Here is an 11722-nt window from a genome sequence, read left to right as displayed (position 1 = left end):
AGGATATTTGCTGCTGCTACTGCTGCTAAGTCGCCTCAGTTGTGTCCAACTCTGTGCGACCCCATAGATGGCAGCCCACCAGGCTCCCCCGTCCTTGGGATTCTCCAAGCAAGAACACTGGAGTGGGTTGCCATTTACTTCTCCAATGCATGAAAATGAAAAGTGAAAGTGAAGTCGTTCAGTCGTGTCTGACTCTTCGCAACCCCATGGACTGCAGCCTACCAGGCTCCTCTGTCCTTGGGATTTTCTAGGCAAGAGTGGGTGCCATTGCCTTCTCCGCTAGGATACTTAGACAGACGTATTTTTTTAATGCCAATTTATTTCATTTGTACACTTTGTTTTGTGTGTTTTAGTTGAAGGGAAATATTCATCATTATTTGATTTCAGAATAAGCATAGTTTCAAAGTATTGGCAACAATTGGCAGTATTGGACAAAATATCAGAGGAGATGGGAGGATGGTGCTGTGACAACTGTGAAAATCATTTGGAGAGGATACAGTTTTAACAAATGATGTTTTGCTAAAGAAAACCATTTATTCAAGTAAATGGTAAAAGTCAGCCTGTGATATAAACAAAATAAATTAACCATTTTGAGAAATTTTAGCTGAAGTCAATTAGCCAATACATAAATCCATCAGAGGCAGATCCCACTTCACCTTTCTCAGTAAAAGGAGCTGTCTTTTTTTCAGATAACTGCTGTATTTTTGTAAATCACATCCCTTTGACAGGCATGTTTTTTATATATTTTATTATCTTTTAACTTTTTCTCCTAGATATTGTAAGAATATTTCTGCAAAGAGTTCCAAGACTGTTCTGGACCAAGAAGTACTTTATAAAGTTAGCTTTACCTTACAAAATGTTCATTGTGTTTACACGAGTACTTTCCCAGATATAGTATTTTCAGTTACTCTTGGTCAACGTCTCATAGTTACTGCAATCCAGATGTACTTAACAGATGGGTACAGAGTTTGTAATATAAAAAATTTCCAGAAAAGTTTATAACCTTTGCATTTGTCTCACATTTTCTGGTGCTACCCACTCTTCCTCTGTGTTTTTCTAGTATTATTTGCCATTCATATCAGTAGATTGTAATACAAAATAATATGTTATGTAAGATTTTCTTTAGTATAGAATGTGTTTCAAATACAACTGAGATCTAAAACAAAGCGAGAATAATACAGACTTTTCCATTACGGGTCAAGGATTTCACAGTGATGGAGGCAGAGATATCAATTGATCAGAATTAGCATTGTAAGGAGTATGCTGATAGTGGTAGAAGGCACCATGAGGAAAAGGAGGGCTGTGGCTAGTATTCCAATCCAGAAACCTAGGGGTCAATCTGAGCTTATAATAAATTATAGCTTCTGAGGTGTCCACCAGAAGGCAAATAGGTAGCCTCTAGAAGGGAGGAAATCAAATCATGTTGATACGACTTTGCCTTATTTCTGTTCTGAAGTCTATCAAGTTCATCTCTTCCTTTAGGTCTCTAGCTGAAAGTGTTGCTTTTACCAGGAACCATCTTTTATAAGGATATTATGGCCAATACTTTTTTGCCATTCAGATCTGAGCTCAAATGTCACCTTTTCAGATAGGTCTTCCTCAATCTTTTTTGAGTTACTTTGCTTATTTTTTAATGTCATTTCTCAATCTTGATCATTTACTTGATTTTATTGATCAATTTTTCTATCCACTTGCATTTGCCCCTCCTATTTCAATGCAAATGTAATGAGGATAATGCTCTTGCCTTATTCCCTGCTTTGCTGTTAGCAGCAAGGGACAATCCTGGATGAACACAGTTGCTCAATACCTCCCTGTCCAGTGGATGAATGCATGCATGAATGAATAAAAGCATAGGAGATAATATTAATGAATGGAAGCATAGGAGACCGAGCTAGGTTTTTATTTTAGGGTAGTCCTTCACCCACTGAAAGGATCAAAGGGTTACAAATACATAAGGGATTCACAATGAGGGTTACTAATGATGAACTGCCAATGTAGAATTTCTTCTAATTCTCCCTTCTGGGATTGTTAGACTGTGGTGAGGAACTAAATGTATAGGCAAGGATTAAATGAATCTTCAAGGAGCACAGGAGAAGGGTGAAAAAAGCACTTCATTGTTTTACCTACTATTTTTCTAAAAAGTAAAAATCTTTAGGCAAAAGCCTCGCTGACATCTGAGTTAGCTGAAAATGAGCTTTCCAAAAGTAGAGTACTCATAATTGACCTATTAGACAGAAATAGCTGGTTGTCTCAGTTAACTGGCACCACCTTGCTTTTGTACCTCACCAGCACAATGATACTGTTCTATTATAGACATCATGTGTTCAACAGAATTAAAATCTGGCGAGTAAGAGATATGAACATAATCTCTTTTTGGCCCTTCACATAGACTAAGTAATGGTTCTGGCTCCTTATGATGCCAGCTCATTATTAGACTAGTTTATTTTGGGGATAATGCCTAGTAGTGTGCTTCAAGAGATAACAGACAACATCAGGCTAATATAGAGTTTATTCCAGAATCATAAGAAGTTTTAATACAAAAGCTTTCAGCTAAGATTTGTTTCAGATCAGTCGCTCAGTCGTGTCCGACTCTTTGTGGCCCCATGAATCGCAGCACGCCAGGCCTCCCTGTCCATCACCAACTCTCGGAGTTCACTCAGACTCACGTCCATCGAGTCAGTGATGCCATCCAGCCATCTCATCCTCTGTCGTCCCCTTCTCCTCCTGCCCCCAATCCCTCCCAGCATCAGAGTCTTTTCCAATGAGTCAACTCTTTGCATGAGGTGGCCAAAGTACTGGAGTTTCAGCTTTACCATCATTCCCTCCAAAGAAATCCCAGGACTGATCTCCTTCAGAATGGACTGGTTGGATCTCCTTGCAGTCCATGGGACTCTCAAGAGTCTTCTCCAACACCACAGTTCAAAAGCATCAATTCTTTGGCACTCAGCCTTCTTCACAGTCCAACTCTCACATCCATACATGACCACAGGAAAAACCATAGCCTTGACTAGATGGACTTTTGTTGGCAAAGTAATGTCTCTGCTTTTGAATATGCTATCTAGGTTGGTCATAACTTTCCTTCCAAGGAGTAAGCATCTTTTAATATCATGGCTGCAGTCACCATCTGCAGTGATTGTGGAGCCCAGAAAAATAAAGTCTCACACTGTTTCGACTGTTTCCCCATCTATTTCCCATGAAGTGGTGGGACCGTCCAGATGCCATGATCCTCATTTTCTGAATGTTGAGCTTTAAGCCAACTTTTTCACTCTTCTCTTTCACTTTCATCAAGAGGCTTTTTAGTTCCTCTTCACTTTCTGCCATAAGGGTGGTGTCATCTGCATATCTGAGGTTATTGATATTTCTCCCGGCAATCTTGATTCCAGCTTGTGTTTCTTCCAGTCCAGCATTTCTCATGATGTACTCTGCATATATATAAGTTAAATAAACAGGGTGACAATATACAGCCTTGATGAACTCCTTTTCCTATTTGGAACCAGTCTGTTGTTCCATGTCCAGTTCTAACTGTTGCTTCCTGACCTGCATACAAATTTCTCAAGAGGCAGATCAGGTGTTCTGGTATTCCCATCTCTTTCAGAATTTTCCACGGTTTATTGTGATCCACACAGTCAAAGGCTTTGTCATAGTCAATAAAGCAGAAATAGATGTTTTTCTGGAACTCTCTTGCTTTTTCCATGATCCAGCAGATGTTGGCAATTTGATCTCTGGTTCCTCTGCCTTTTCTAAAACCAGCTTGAACATCTGGAAGTTGCCTTGCCTTTTGCCTTGGAATAAAGATTTGTTTACATATAATCAAAAAATTAACTTTCAGTAAGCTGTAAAAATAAGCAGAATATACGCTGCTAAAAGACAGCATCAAAAACTACACTAAGCTTCATATGCGATGATCAGAATAGAAATATTCCCAAAGTCTGTAAGAACGACATAAGGGTACCCATTTTCATTGCTATTAATCAGTATTTCACTGGAGACAAGCAATACAAAGAGAAAAAAATTTAAAGCCTGTAACTATTTGAAGTGATTATTATCATCTTTTTATACAACCTAAGCAAGGAAATTAAAATTTTAAACTAATAAAAGAATCTACTAAGAATCTATTAACCAAATAAAGATCAACATGTAAAATAGTGGAAATTTTCTGCTTAAATATATGTGAGAATTTTTACAGAAATAGAAGAAAGTAATCTTATTTACTTCTGCAAGAAAATTAGTAAAACACATGGGAATGATGCTAAAAAATGGTCCTTCATGGTAAAAACTATAAAACTTTTCTAATTAATATGTTCAAATCAATTAATCAGTCTTCTATGACAAGTCTTAATATTAAATGCCAAACATGAATAATTGCATTTCTATTGACAGATTTTTTTTATAAAATTTGACTAATATTCCAATCATTTTGGAAAAAAATAATTTCAACATTATGAAAAGCAAAAAAAAAAAAAAAATCAGGAAGAATCTGTAGGGTGCTTTATTATCATATATGTAAACATATTTGAAAGCTATAGTAACTTAAAACTTGTATTGGTACATGAAAACAAGAAGAAAACCATAACTTTAAATAAAGTTCAGAAAGATATATTTATATTTAATATTTAATTTTTAAAATAGGTAGCATTGTTAATTACATTTGTAAGATGGGTTAGGGAAAATAAATGATTAAATGAATGATATTGTGAAAATAGTTTACCAGTGGGGCAGGGGCAAGCAGGTTAAATCACTGTGTTGTTCTCTTCCAAACCATAATTCTAGATAAATTAAGGAACCAAATATAAAACACATGTACAACAAAAGAAAACAAAATTAAAGAAAATAAAGCAGACTTTAAAAATCATCTTAAAATGAGAACTACCTTTCTGAGTAAGGCATGACTTAGAAGCCACAGGTCACATGGCATGAAGATAAGATACTTGAGTGCAATAGAGCAGCACATGCAAAGTTAAAAGACCGCAGACTAGAGGAAAATACGTGCAAGACATTTAACTGATAAGGATTTCTGTGTAGAGTACAGGCAGACTATGAAAAGAAAGGCAGACCGAAGGAAAAAGGTAGAAAAGCTACCATCACGTGTTCACCAAAAGATGATGGAAAACAAATGTACAAAGTTATGCTGACTCTTAACAGTATTAGATAATACAGTTCAGCTCAGTTCAGTCGCTCAGTCATGTCCAACTGTTCATGGACTGCAGTGCATCAGGCTTCCCTGTCCATCACCAACTCCTGAAGTGTGCTCAAATTCATGTCCATCGAGTTGGTGATGCCATCTAACCATCTCATTCTCTGCTGTCTGCTTTTCCTCCTGCCTTCAATCTTTCCCAGCATCAGGGTCTTTTTCAGGGAGTCAGTTCTTCGCATCAGGTGGCCAAAGTATTGGAGTTTCAGCTTCATCATCAGTCCTTCCAATGAATATTCAGGACCGATTTCCTTTAGGATTGACTGGTTGGATCTCCTTGCAGTCCAAGGGACTCTCAAGAGTTTTCTTCAACACTGCAGTTTAAAAGCATCAATTCTTCAGCTCTCAGCTTTATTTATGGTCCAACTCTCACATCCATACATGACTACTGGAAAAAGCATAGCTTTGACTAGATGGACCTTTGTCAGGAAACAAACAGAGTACAAGACAAAGAGAATACAAGCGAGGTTACTTTGTAGATTTTACCAATCTATAATGTTGGTAACAGGGCTTCCCTGGCGGCTCATTGGTAAAGAACCTGCCTGCAACACAGAACACCTGCAATGCAGGAGACCTAGTTTCAATCTCTGGATTGGGAAGATCCCTTGGAGAAGGAAATAGCAACCCACTCCATATTCTTGCCTGGAAAATCCCATGGATAAAGGTATTTTGTGGGCTATACAGTCCATGGGGTTGCAAGAGCTGGACATGACTTAGCAACTAAACCACCACCACCAAGCTTGGTAGACATTTTGAAAGCTTGAAAATGTCAGGTTTGTTGAGGAAACAAAAACAGAAGCCCCGCCCCCTCTGCCACACACATACACACACAAACTATTAGCAAGAATGAGAATTAATGAAATTATTTTCAAGTGTAATTTGCAGTGTATATGGAAAATATACATCACATAGAGTTAAGCGCATAACAAATATCCACACATCTGCAGAAAAATAGGCTAAATGATATCCATTCCACTGCTGTATCGGTTAGAGGGATAATGAACACAATCAAGGGGTTTCCCTGATAGCTCAGCTGGTAAAGAATCTGCCTGCAATGCAGAAGACCTTGGTTCAATCCCTGGATTTGTAAGATCCACTAGAGAAGGGAAAGACTACCCACTCCAGTATTCTGACCTGGAGAATTCCATGGACTGTATAGTCCAATGGGTCACAAAGAGTTATTGAGCGTCCATCAATGTCCAAATGTTAAAATGTATGTAGTATATCCTAAGGTGAAATATTTTATATCTATTAAAGACAATGAGATTAGCCTAAACATACCAAGTAGATATATATATAAGTCATGTTACATAGAATGCACAGCATGCCTACAGTGATTGAATTTAAAAGTGAAAATTTATGCATGCATGAAGACAGATCTACACATACAGAGAGCCTGAGGGGAAGCACACTCAGCCTCTGACTGTTGTTACGTGTGTAAAGGGAGGGCCTGAAAGCATTGCTGAAGATATTCTCATTTTACTTGTATATTTTTACATCGTTTATATTTTTCAAGGAAGACCCTTTTCTGTTCTATTCAGTGCAGTTTAGTTGCTCAGTCGTTTTTGACTCTTTGTGACCCCAAGGACTGCAGCATGCCAGGCTTCCCTGTCCATCACCAACTCCTGGAGCTTCCTTAAACTCATGTTCATCTAGTTAGTGATGCCATCCAACCATCTTATCCTCTGTCGTCCCTTTTTCCTCCCGTCTTCAATCTTTCCCAGCATCAGGGTCTTTTCCAATGAGTTGGATCTCCTTGTAGTCCAAGGGACTCTGAAGAGTCTTCTCCAACACCGCAGTGCAAAAGCATCCATTCTTCAGTGGTCAGCTTTCTTTACATTCCAACTCTCACATCCATACATGACTACTGGAAAAACCAAAGCTTTGACTAGATGGACCTTTGTTGGTAAAGTAATGTCTCTGCTTTTTAATATGCTGTCTAGGTTGATCATAGCTTTTCTTTCAAGGAGCGAGCATCTTTTAATTTCATAGCTGCAGTCACCATCTGCAGTGATTTTGGAGCCCTCCAAAATAAAGTCTCTCACTGTTTCCCCATCTATTTGCCATAAAGTGATGGGACCAGAAGCTATGATCTTAGTTTTCTGAATGTTGAGTTTTAAGTCAACATTTTCAGTCTCCTCTTTCACTTTCATCAAGAGACTCTTTAGTTCTTCACTTTCTGCCATAAGGGTGGGGTCATTTGTGTATCTGAGGTTATTGACATTTTTCCTGGCAATCTTGATTCCAGCTTGTGTTTCATCCAGCCTGGCATTTCGCATGATGTACTCTGCATACTTCCCTTGTGGCTCAGACGGTAAAGCTTCTGCCTACAATGTGAGAGACCTGGGTTCGATCCCTAGGTTGGGAAGATACCCTGGAGAAGGAAACAGCAACCCACTCCAGTACTCTTGCCTGAAAAGTCCCAAGGAGGGAGGAACCTCATAGACTACAGTCCATGGGGTCACAAAGAGTCAGACACAACTGAGCAACTTCACTTTCACTTTCACTCTGCATATAAGTTAAATAAGTAGGGTGACAATATACAGTCTTGATGTATTCCTTTCCCTATTTGGAACCAGTCTGTTGTTCCATGTCCAGTGCTAACTGTTGGTACTTGACCTGCATACAGATTTCATAGGAGGAAGAAAATAAGTACAAGTTATGCTCTGAGAAAATATCATCTGCCCTAGGTCAATATAATTGCATTTGGATACTTGGACTACTCCTTTTTATGAAAATAAAGCTAAAGCATTTTCGTTGAAATAGACATATCTCCATAGTGTATATTTCTGACTTCTAATAGTTCCTAACCAAAAAAAAAGTGCAATTGTAAAGTTAAGACTTCCACTGACAAGTTTCCTGAGACTGTGTTATTTTTAGGCTGTTGGTTTTGATTTTATTATCCTTGACTGTCTTGGGTGTGTTAGTCACTCAGTGGTATCCAACTCTTTGCGATCCCATGGACTGTAGCTCTCCAGGCTCCTCTGTCTGTGGAATTCCCCAGACTTGAACACTGGAGTAGGTGGCCATTCCCTTCTCCAGGGAATCTATCTGACTCACGAGTCGAACCGGGTCTCCTGCATTGCAGGCAGATTCTTTACCGTCTGAGCCACTGAGGAAGCCCTTGACTGTCCTACTAGTTTTTTAGCCACAAAAAAACTAGAAAATGGAGGTGGTATTAACAGTAAGCTCAGTTGACATGGTTATTGTCTCAGGCCACTCAAAATCTGTGAATCAGTTTTACACCTTGCTTTATAATGGGCAATTCACATATATATGCACCTGTCAAAGAAATTCCAAACTAAATTTGTTATAGTATTGTAATACTGTAACAGAAAGAGAAAAGAAGTGTGACACTCTACACACACACGCACACACACACACAGAGTACATATATATTATATGTAAAAAGAAGTTGAAAATGTACCTCAGAGACTTATGGAAAAATAAGATTCTAGTCTATGCTTATCAGTGTTTTAGCATATTAGATGTAGAAAGAGGTCATAGACATTATGTAGTCCTTCTCCTTATGTTGCAGACAGAATAGGGTAAACTAAAGAAGCTAGGTTTGTTTAAGGCCACATTTATTATTAGAGCATTGGTAGATTAGATCCCAGCTCTCCCTTTTTGTCCCAGGACTGTTATCCATTTTTCTCAATGATAATGGATGTCAAAAATTTTTTTCTTATTTAGAGAGTTCTGGTTTTACTAGGATGAAAACAAGGTTGTCTTGGATACTAACCTAAGATCCATCTTAAGGAAACCCTGCACCTAAAGCAGTTTTTCTAATGCAATTATATGTATAAGGCTTTTTCCTGATATATATTATAAAACATATCTATATTACAATATATCTGTATTATATAATTAGAATATGTCTATAACATATGATAATAGATTATAGTATATATAATATAATTGCATGTATAAGACTTTTTATGATATAGATTAATTTTGCTGCTGCTAAGTCGCTTCAGTCATGTCTGACTCTGTGCGACCCCATAGACGTGAGCCCCCCAGGCTCCCCCGTCCCTGGGATTCTCCAGGCAAGAACACTGGAGTGGGTTGCCATTTCCTTCTCCAATGCATGAAAGTGAAAAGTGAAAGTGAAGTCGCTCAGTCGTGTCCGACTCCTAGCGACCCCATGGACTGCAGCCTATCAGGCTTCTCCATCCATGGGATTTGCCAGGCAAGAGTACTGGATTGGGGTGCTATTGCCTTCTCCAGATTAATTTTAGCAGAATGTAAAAATTAAATTTTGGGGCTATTCTTTTTCTGAAAGGAGTTCATTGGATGAGCTGCTCTAAAAAAAAAAAACAAAAAACATAATGATAATCATATATGTGGCCAGTAAGTAATTAGAAATATTAATAGTAGTTAATCAATTTGATTAGTCTGTCAGTCATAATCTGATATTTAGACATTGATATTGGATGGTTGATTCTCTTAGCCACTTCCATTCAACAAATAATACCTATGTGCCAGTTAGTTGTTTACTAGAAGTATAACAAAAAGACAAAATTTTCTCTGTAGAGAGACCTACTTGCTTTTCAAACTTCATCTAAAACATCAAAATCCACAAAGCTGCAAGTTAGGTATAGCTTTTCCTGCCTACTCTTGACTCACAAAGTTTTATACACTGTTCTATTACAGCAGGGGTCCCTAATCTCTGAGATCTAATGCCTGATAATCTGAGGTAGAGCTGATGTAATAATAATAGAAGTAAAATGCACAATAAATGTAATGTGCTTGAATCGTCCTGAAACCATTCCCCTGCCCCCAGTCTGTGGAAAATATTATCTTCCATGAAACTGGTCCCTGGGGCCCAAAAGGTTGGAGACAGCTGTATTATAATACTTATTATTTTATATACTTGAACATGTAAAACTCTTTCCCACTTTTAAAATATTTACCTCATTCATTCTCTGTACCTGGTACACACCTGGGTTTTGCATAGTATAGTTTATGTATTCATCGGTCTGGCTCTCCAGTCTGGGGACAGTGGTTTGCCCTATGTCTTCCCTTCCCTGTAGGACCAGGCAGAATTGCTAGTTTATTAGTTTGTTCAGCTTTTCATTTTTGCTGGGACAGAGTGACAGATTTCAAGCTTACATGCAAAATTGGACATTAGAGTCCTTGCTGCACTACATTTAAAGAGAATTAATAATATCTATGCTCATCATAGATACATTTCTGAGCTTATCCATTATATTGATACAGTATACATATAAAGGGATTTCTGGAGAACTTGGGTACCTTATCACATTGGTTTTTAAATTAAAAATCTGTGACTTTCCAACATGCAAAGAAAATCTTGATTATAAGATTAAAATCCCTATTAAAATATACTTAAAAGTAGAGTGAATATTCTTCCCATTCACCTTGCAAAACAGGTGTCAGTTATTGGCTTGATAATTATAGGCATTATAAAGATAGATATTTGATTTTATTTTCAGGATCCAGAAGAATGTAATAAAAAATAAAAACTTAATAACACTAAAGATGAGAAAAAACATCAGCCATTTCAGTACTCAAGAATAATGAGAGATGATGAAAATCCCAAGACAGTCTCTTGATAGTTCTTAAATCCATTTGCAAAGTTTTCATCCATATGCTTCATAAAAGCATCCATAATGGCAGGAATAGATTAGATCAAACTTCACAAAAATATTGGTGGGATGATTTTTCTGAAAGATTTAGTGAGTGACTGAATCTTGGTTTATCTTTAATTTACATAAACTGTAGCTTTGCTGTACAGGTAGAACAACTGTTAACTTCCACTTTAAGTTCAATTTAACCATCAAATAGTTACAAATGGATGGCACTTGTGCAATTCACAAGCTGTTATGCAAATCACAAAGTTTGGGATATGTTTTAGAAACAGTTTTTAAATTTTTTGTTAGATAGAAGCTCACTCTTGGTGAAAGGCTGTTATGTAAAAGCTTATGCTCTATCATAAGAAACACTTTATCATGTACCTTCTATGTGTTTGACATTGGGTTAAAGAATGTAGATACAGTATTTAGCAACATAAACCCATTTCCTGCTCTTATATTGCCTCATGTAAAGTACGATAAAGAATCTGCCTTCAATGTGGGAAAACTGGGCTTGATCCCTGGGCTGGGGAGATCCCCTGGAGAAGGGCATGGCAACCCACTCCAGTATTCTTGGGTAGAAAATTTCACGGACAGAAGAGCCTGGTGAAATACAGCCCATGGGGTCACAAAGAGTCGGACAAAAAGTGACTAACACACAGACAACCAAGAAAGGCATCCAAAGTAAATGTTAAAATGCTGTCTAGAAAACATAATCTGATATAGATTGCCTAAAAAGCTAAGTGCACTGTTCAGATTAATAATTCTAGGTTTTCTCAACAAGGAGATCCAACCAGTCCATCCTAAAGGAGATCAGTCCTGGGTATTCATTGGAGGGACTGATGTTGAAGCTGAAACTCCAATGCTTTGGCCACCTGATGCAGAGAGCTGACTCATTTGAAAAGACCGTGATGCTGGGAGAGATTGAGGGCAGGAG

This window comes from Bos indicus x Bos taurus, chromosome 9 (genome assembly GCF_003369695.1).
Source record: "Bos indicus x Bos taurus breed Angus x Brahman F1 hybrid chromosome 9, Bos_hybrid_MaternalHap_v2.0, whole genome shotgun sequence".
NCBI lineage: Eukaryota > Metazoa > Chordata > Mammalia > Artiodactyla > Bovidae > Bos > Bos indicus x Bos taurus.
The sequence above is the reverse complement of the archived record's forward strand: the minus strand, read 5'-3'. Positions refer to the sequence as shown.